The sequence below is a fragment of the Condylura cristata genome, unplaced genomic scaffold (genome assembly GCF_000260355.1).
Source record: "Condylura cristata isolate star-nosed mole 26May11 unplaced genomic scaffold, ConCri1.0 scaffold00022, whole genome shotgun sequence".
In the NCBI taxonomy this organism is placed as follows: Eukaryota; Metazoa; Chordata; class Mammalia; order Eulipotyphla; family Talpidae; genus Condylura; species Condylura cristata.
Window position 1 is genome coordinate 2830870 of NW_004567123.1, and position 6399 is coordinate 2837268.

Below are 6399 nucleotides of genomic sequence, written 5' to 3' on the forward strand. Positions count from 1 at the left end.
ACTTTAACCTACTGCGCCACCAGGGAGGGCCCAAAACGTGTATTTTCTTTCATGAAAATATACTCAGTAAATATTCACATGCATATATATGTACTGCTGAGGGGAGCAGCGGGCGGGTCAGGAGAGGTCTGCCTCGCCATGTGGATCTCCTCCGGGGCAGGTGAGGATCGAACTCATGCTGAAGTGGCTTAAGCTTCTTTGTGCTGTACTTTAACCTACTGCGCCACTGGGAGGGCCAGATTTTAAAGTTTTGAAAACATTTAACTTTTTTCTCAAAGTGGAGCTAAATAAAGTATTTGGTGACTAGAGGAAGTCACACAGATCATAGGTGCATCTACTTTGCCCAAAGTCAGGACCAAAGTCACCTCTGCTTCTTAATGGACAAAATGAGAACTACCCTATATGCAGTTGGGACCCATTTCCTTCAGGCTTGACCTGAGTATCAGATGTTTGACTCTTCTAGTAATCAAGGTGAAAAAGGATAAACATGCAAATTCCAGAGGAAAGAAAGGCAATCCAACTTGCATTTTTCAATTTGTCTAAATGACTGAGAAACCATGACCTTTTTCCTACTAAAACCTTTCTTTCCAGATATTTGGCATCACAGAAACATAAGTTTCACATTCAAATGTCAAATCTTTTCATATCTAAATGTCCAAATGTCACCCATGGAGAGTTACAGTTAACACAAATTTGAGATCTTCAGATCTTGGAATCCTTTTCCAGAGCTCTCTTCTGGAAGAAAAAAAAAAGTGTTCATATTTTTTTAGTTAGGAATTCATTGGAACTACAAAGGTACAATTCTTCATCAATGCTGCCTTGAGAAAGGTGATGACCATCCTATGGATGAGTGAGGTAGGGCAGGAAGGGAGGGGATGATGGGCTGGAATGCTATTATAGAATTTTATTTGGAAATAAATTTCAGCCAAATGACAGGACTTTATGAATTATTTGAAGATCATTCTTTCCTTCATACTAGTGAAACTTTTTAAAGAAATGTTCCTCCTTCTCCTTTAGGTTTGTGTACACCGGAGATCTCTGGTTTTAAATATTTCACCAAAAAGTATGACTATGTTCACTTTCCCATTCTCAATAACTGAGATCATTCCATTAGATCTGGGAAAACGACTTTATTTTGGGACATGAGGAAAATGAAGACATGTAATTCATTCCTATTTTCTTCTCCAGTTCTTGAAATGCTCTGTCTTTCTCTTCTGATTCACATCCTGCCCCCTGCATAATGCTGAGTGAAAGTCACACTTTTCCTGTAAGTTGGCTTTTTCTTCTGGATTCCAAGACCCTCTAGTAATGGTGTCTAACACATGTTTACAGAGTGTTTCATAGTCAACATATTTAATGTTCATTGTTAACTTTGGGGCAGATTTTACATCATCTTCACATTTCAAATCTGTTAACTGAAGCTCAGATATTCCAGAAGTTGCACATTGTGTCATGGCCCGTCACTAAGGACAAAGCCAATGTCTGAAGCCTTTCTCCCAGGTGGCTAGCTTTTTAATCTTCTCCAGGGCCTCTCCTGCCACTGGCAACCATACTTACTGAATAATTGAATGCTAATGTCTTGATCACTAACTTGACTATGAAGACTTTGGTGAGAATTCACATCTTGGACTTTCTTTATGTCAAAGGATGCCACATCTGCAGGAATGTGTCAGAAATGTCAGCTGGCTGTGATGAAAAATTATATGGGACCTATAAAACCAAACACCCCAAAATAGAAAAGGATACTTTCAGATAAAGTTAATTATTCTGTCTTATTAATCCTAGTTCATGTTAACGATTGTTAAAATCATGTTGCTTCCAAGCAATATCAAAATAAGAAATGAGCAATGCACAATAAGCTACAGTATGTTGTGATCAGTTTATGTATGACCATCTTTTTGTAGGCTATGGGGAGAGAGATTTCCAGATCTCCCAAACCACCTCAGTCCAAAATACAGTCTCACCTCCACCCTGAGACTCTGTTGTGAATCCCCCCAGCAACAACCAGGAATACCTGAACGCATGAAGACATGGGACATTTTTCCCCCCCAGAAATCATCAGTCCCTGAGAAGCCCTTGATCTTCTGGAGATTCAGCTGCCTTGGGCAGAAGCGATGGGAAGGAACCTCAGCCAGTACCTGTGTACATGGTCACTGTCCATTTGAGAAAACTCTAAAAGGTTCTGAGAAAACCTCTCCAGATCCAGTTATGACCCTCTAGTCATGCAGGCAAAACTCACCTGAGAATTAGTTCTAATTCTCAGCATTGGTTCATTGTATCAAATAAGTGTCACAAAGAGGATCAGTGGAGATGACTCAGAGGGGAATGAGCTTTTTCCAGGCTTGAGTGGATAGGCAGAGTGACAGGAATAGAGCAGCACAGAGTGGGCATGGAGCAGGAAGAGAGAAGGGGTCCTTATGGAGCTTGATGTGTCCAGATGCGAGATGACAGTGAGGCAACACACTTCACCCTCAGGACCCACCTGGAACACAACCCAAGGAGACACTGCTGAAGGAGGAACCAGTGTCAGGGTTTCTGGAAAGCTGCCTTGACAGGTAGGGAATGTCAGCGTTCCATAGAGTAACACTCTGTTCACCACTTGTCCAAATAGTAATAAATCACCAGTAAATTCCTGGTGCTGTTGGGAAGGTTTGGACTTCAAAGACTGAAATTCACAAACAGGAACCTTTCATTAACTCTGGAAAAAGAATTTCACTTTATTTCAATTTGTGTATTTTGGTTATTTAGTGGAAGCATATATAGCTGACCAACTTGACATACTGTTTTGAATCAAATGCCTTTTATTATATAACCATCAGACACTGAAATTATTTGCTTAAATGCTTGACCAGCCTTCATCTGTACCAAATGTTTGAACTTGCTTTCTTAAAAGATGAGACAACTTTCCTTTTTAGTTTGAAAGGAAAAAAAAAAAAAGACTGGTTTTATTCACTAGATTCCGTGAGACCAAAAAAAAAAAAAAAAAAAAAAACCCTCAAAGCTATAACATTTTGATTTTCCTGGAGTTCAAAGTACTACCTTTCTTCGTTGAATAATTTAAAGCATCTTTCCTGAGAGAAGGAAATAAAAGCAAGATTAATCTGCAAGTAAGTGTGTGTGGGGTGTTCAGGGTACATCACTCAGCTGTCCCTTTCTTTTCTCTTCTTTTCTCCCATCTCAGTTATGCCTAGATAGTCACTGTCAGATTTATTTCTTTCATCAGACACGTGCAAATGGAATAATAAAATTCTTTCCACTGAACATAGCTGCTGCTGGACCTTTTAAAGTTCAGGTCAATCACTGCTTTTTGTTTTCATTAAGAGCCACTGCATTTCTCAAAGAAAATATTAAACATTGATCATGAGCACTAGCATTAAAAGCAAAATGAGATCTATCCTATTTGCAGCTGGGACAGCCATTTCCTTCAGGCTTGACCCGAGCATCAGATGTTTGACTCTTCCAGGAATTAAGGTGAAGAAGGATAAACATGCAAGTTTTGGAGGAAAGAAAGGCAATCCAACTTGCATTTTCTGTGTGCTGGCGGCAGAATTTTAACTGCCAGCCACTGACAGCGTTTGGAAAAGTCATCAGTGGGAAAGAAGCCAAAACACTGTTCAAACATGGGTGGTTGCCAGCAGTAAAAGAGGGAAGAAGAGAGAGACAGAGATTTCATACAAACGTGCTTATATGATGTTCTAGCTATCTGCTTTTTTACATGGCTAGGACAGGAGACAGCGGAACTGTCACCATTCTGCTAAAGGTCAGAGGAAGGTGATCCCAGGTAAACATTTACATTTGTAGTCAGTAAAAACTGTTTTGTTGTTCATTATCTTGTAATACTTTTATTGATTTATATATATATGTGTGTATATATATATATATATATTTTTTTTTTAACTGAGGTAACATTGGTTTAGAATGCTGTTTGTATCTCAGAAGTATCAGGCCTCATCATCCTTAAGCTGCCATTATCCCCCACACCCACAGCCAAAAAGAAATATTTTTTATAAAGTCTTCTGCCAATTCTGCTTCTGAGACCAAAATCCAAGAATATTTCACAAACCTTGTGCTTGTAACGACTTTGATCCATTGTGTGATGGATTTCTGATTTCATAAACCAATCGACTGTTTCACCGACGCCTAAGGAATCAGCAGTGCCTGGTGTGTGTGGAGGGCAGACTTCAGACCAGGTCAGCCCATGCGGCTCCCTGGTATTCTGAGGCTGCCTCGCTGGCAGGGTGCAAAACAGGTGTCGTGGAGATGGTGCTTGTCTTTCCCTCACAATTTCCAGACTTGAAGCACCATGCCCATGTTCTGAAATGCTCTGAATAGAAGTATATCATTCAATTCATATATAACAAGCTATGTGACTGACTTCATCATACTTTTTTTGCGTTAAATGTGGAGTTTGGTATCAAAGTAATTTTGAGGCATTCTATTGCTTTGTTTTTGTTTTACGATTCATTTATTGATGCATACAGAACTGGTGCAGGGATGGTGAGAGGATTCACCAGATGCTGAGTGGGGAGCAGAGCAGGCAGATTGAGGAAGTACACTCCTCAGGGGAGCAGTAGGCGGGCCAGGAGAGTTCTGCCATGCCACATAGGTCACCTCTGGGCCAGGATCGAACTCACACTCAAGTGGCTGTGGCCAGCTTGCAGTTCTGTGTCCTTACCCATTGCACCACCAAGGGGTGCAAGCAGGAGGGCCCTGCTTTGGGTTTTATACACTTTGAGAAGAAAACACTGCAGACATCAAGAAGTCTAACACTTTGCACCTGACAAGAGGTATATCTCCATTTCAAGTATGTGCTAGCAATACTATGTATCTCTAGCACATGACATTGTTTCACCATCAAAGCTATTTTTTTCCTTACAGTATTGATTCAAGAATGACATGGTGACCTGATGTTGGAAGAAACACAGGCTCCGAGGTGGTTACTTGCTGGTTAGACCATATGAAGTAAGACGCAAAAGAATGTCTAATTTTTTTTTCATGACAACTTATTGTTTCTGAAAAGGTTATTAATTATTTTCTTACATCTTTCTTATCTATGGAAGGTCTTTTATATCTCCCCACCAGCATAGTCCCTATAGTTCTCCCACCACCATAGCATCTGTGATCCATCAACACAGTCTCAAAATTCAAAATAGAAGCAGTGACTTACCCTTGAGTAAAACCACCATTCAGGACAGGTGGGGAAAGAGTTGTGAATTTCTCATTCAGGAGATAGAGAGGGAGTGGCTAGAAACTGAAGGAAAACTAAGAAATAGAGGTGACAACAAAGAGTGAGTTGCATATAACCTCTGATTTAAATTGTGGGCCAGCACTCCTTGATCGAGCTGGTATATTTCATGCTGTTAGCAGTGCATCCATTTTTCTGTTTCTAGCCTCTCTGATCTTGCGTCCATACTATGGTGTGGAATTGGGAATTGGTAGAAGCATGGTGGGCAGTTTGGTAGAAGCATGGTGGGTAGTTTACTAGTACTGTCTCTGCTTTAAATCCCTGCATACCAATAATCAAGAACATTAGAATTGAAGAATTATTTTTTTCTAGTGCACATGAACTAAGGAGTTAGGGAATTTTAAATGATTTTTTTTCATGGCAACTTATTTTTTTCTTAAAAATGCTGTTCAGAGACTCAATATGATACCAATGAATAACATCGCTTTAATCTTTTCCTGCCCTGATTTGAAATGCAAACTTTATCATCTTTGGAATTTATATGTACATTTTTCTTTGCTTCATCAACTTTTTCTTTGCTGTATTGCTGAAACTACTTAAATTTTATGGTATATTGTGCTACTTAGTGTGATGAGTCACTTAAAAAAGAATGTCGCTTTTCTGTGCATTAGCTCCTCCAAATGAACGGTAGAAGTTTTGCTTGAATGTGGAGTCGTCACCTTATCGGGGTCTGTTAATGTGATTACTGAGTGAAGGCTGCTATGGCCTAAGCACACCTAAATCCCAGGTGCACCACATATTCTCCCCCCCACCCCCCACCCCCACCCCGTAGCTAACCCATGTAGCACCACATACAGGTGCTACCTGTAACTGCAAGCAACTCTTTAAAGGAGCAAGCAGGGTAAAGAACAAACAGATAAACTGAGGTCTTTTAAGAAAATACTTGATATTGAGATTTCAATGAGGATAGACACATATTTCATAAATGTGAAAAGGTAGAAATATATGCAAATAATATAATTGCTTAAGGGAATTGTTGCTTTAAGGGAAAGAATGGTGTTATGGTGTTATGAATTAGGAGAGAGGATCAGTGTAGGACTAAGTGCCCTCTTCCTCTCCCTCTCTCTTCTTCTTCTTCCTCCCTCTCTCTCTCTCTCTCTCTCTCTCTCTCTTTCCCTCTCTCTCTCTCTCTCTCTCTCTCTCTCTCTCTCTCT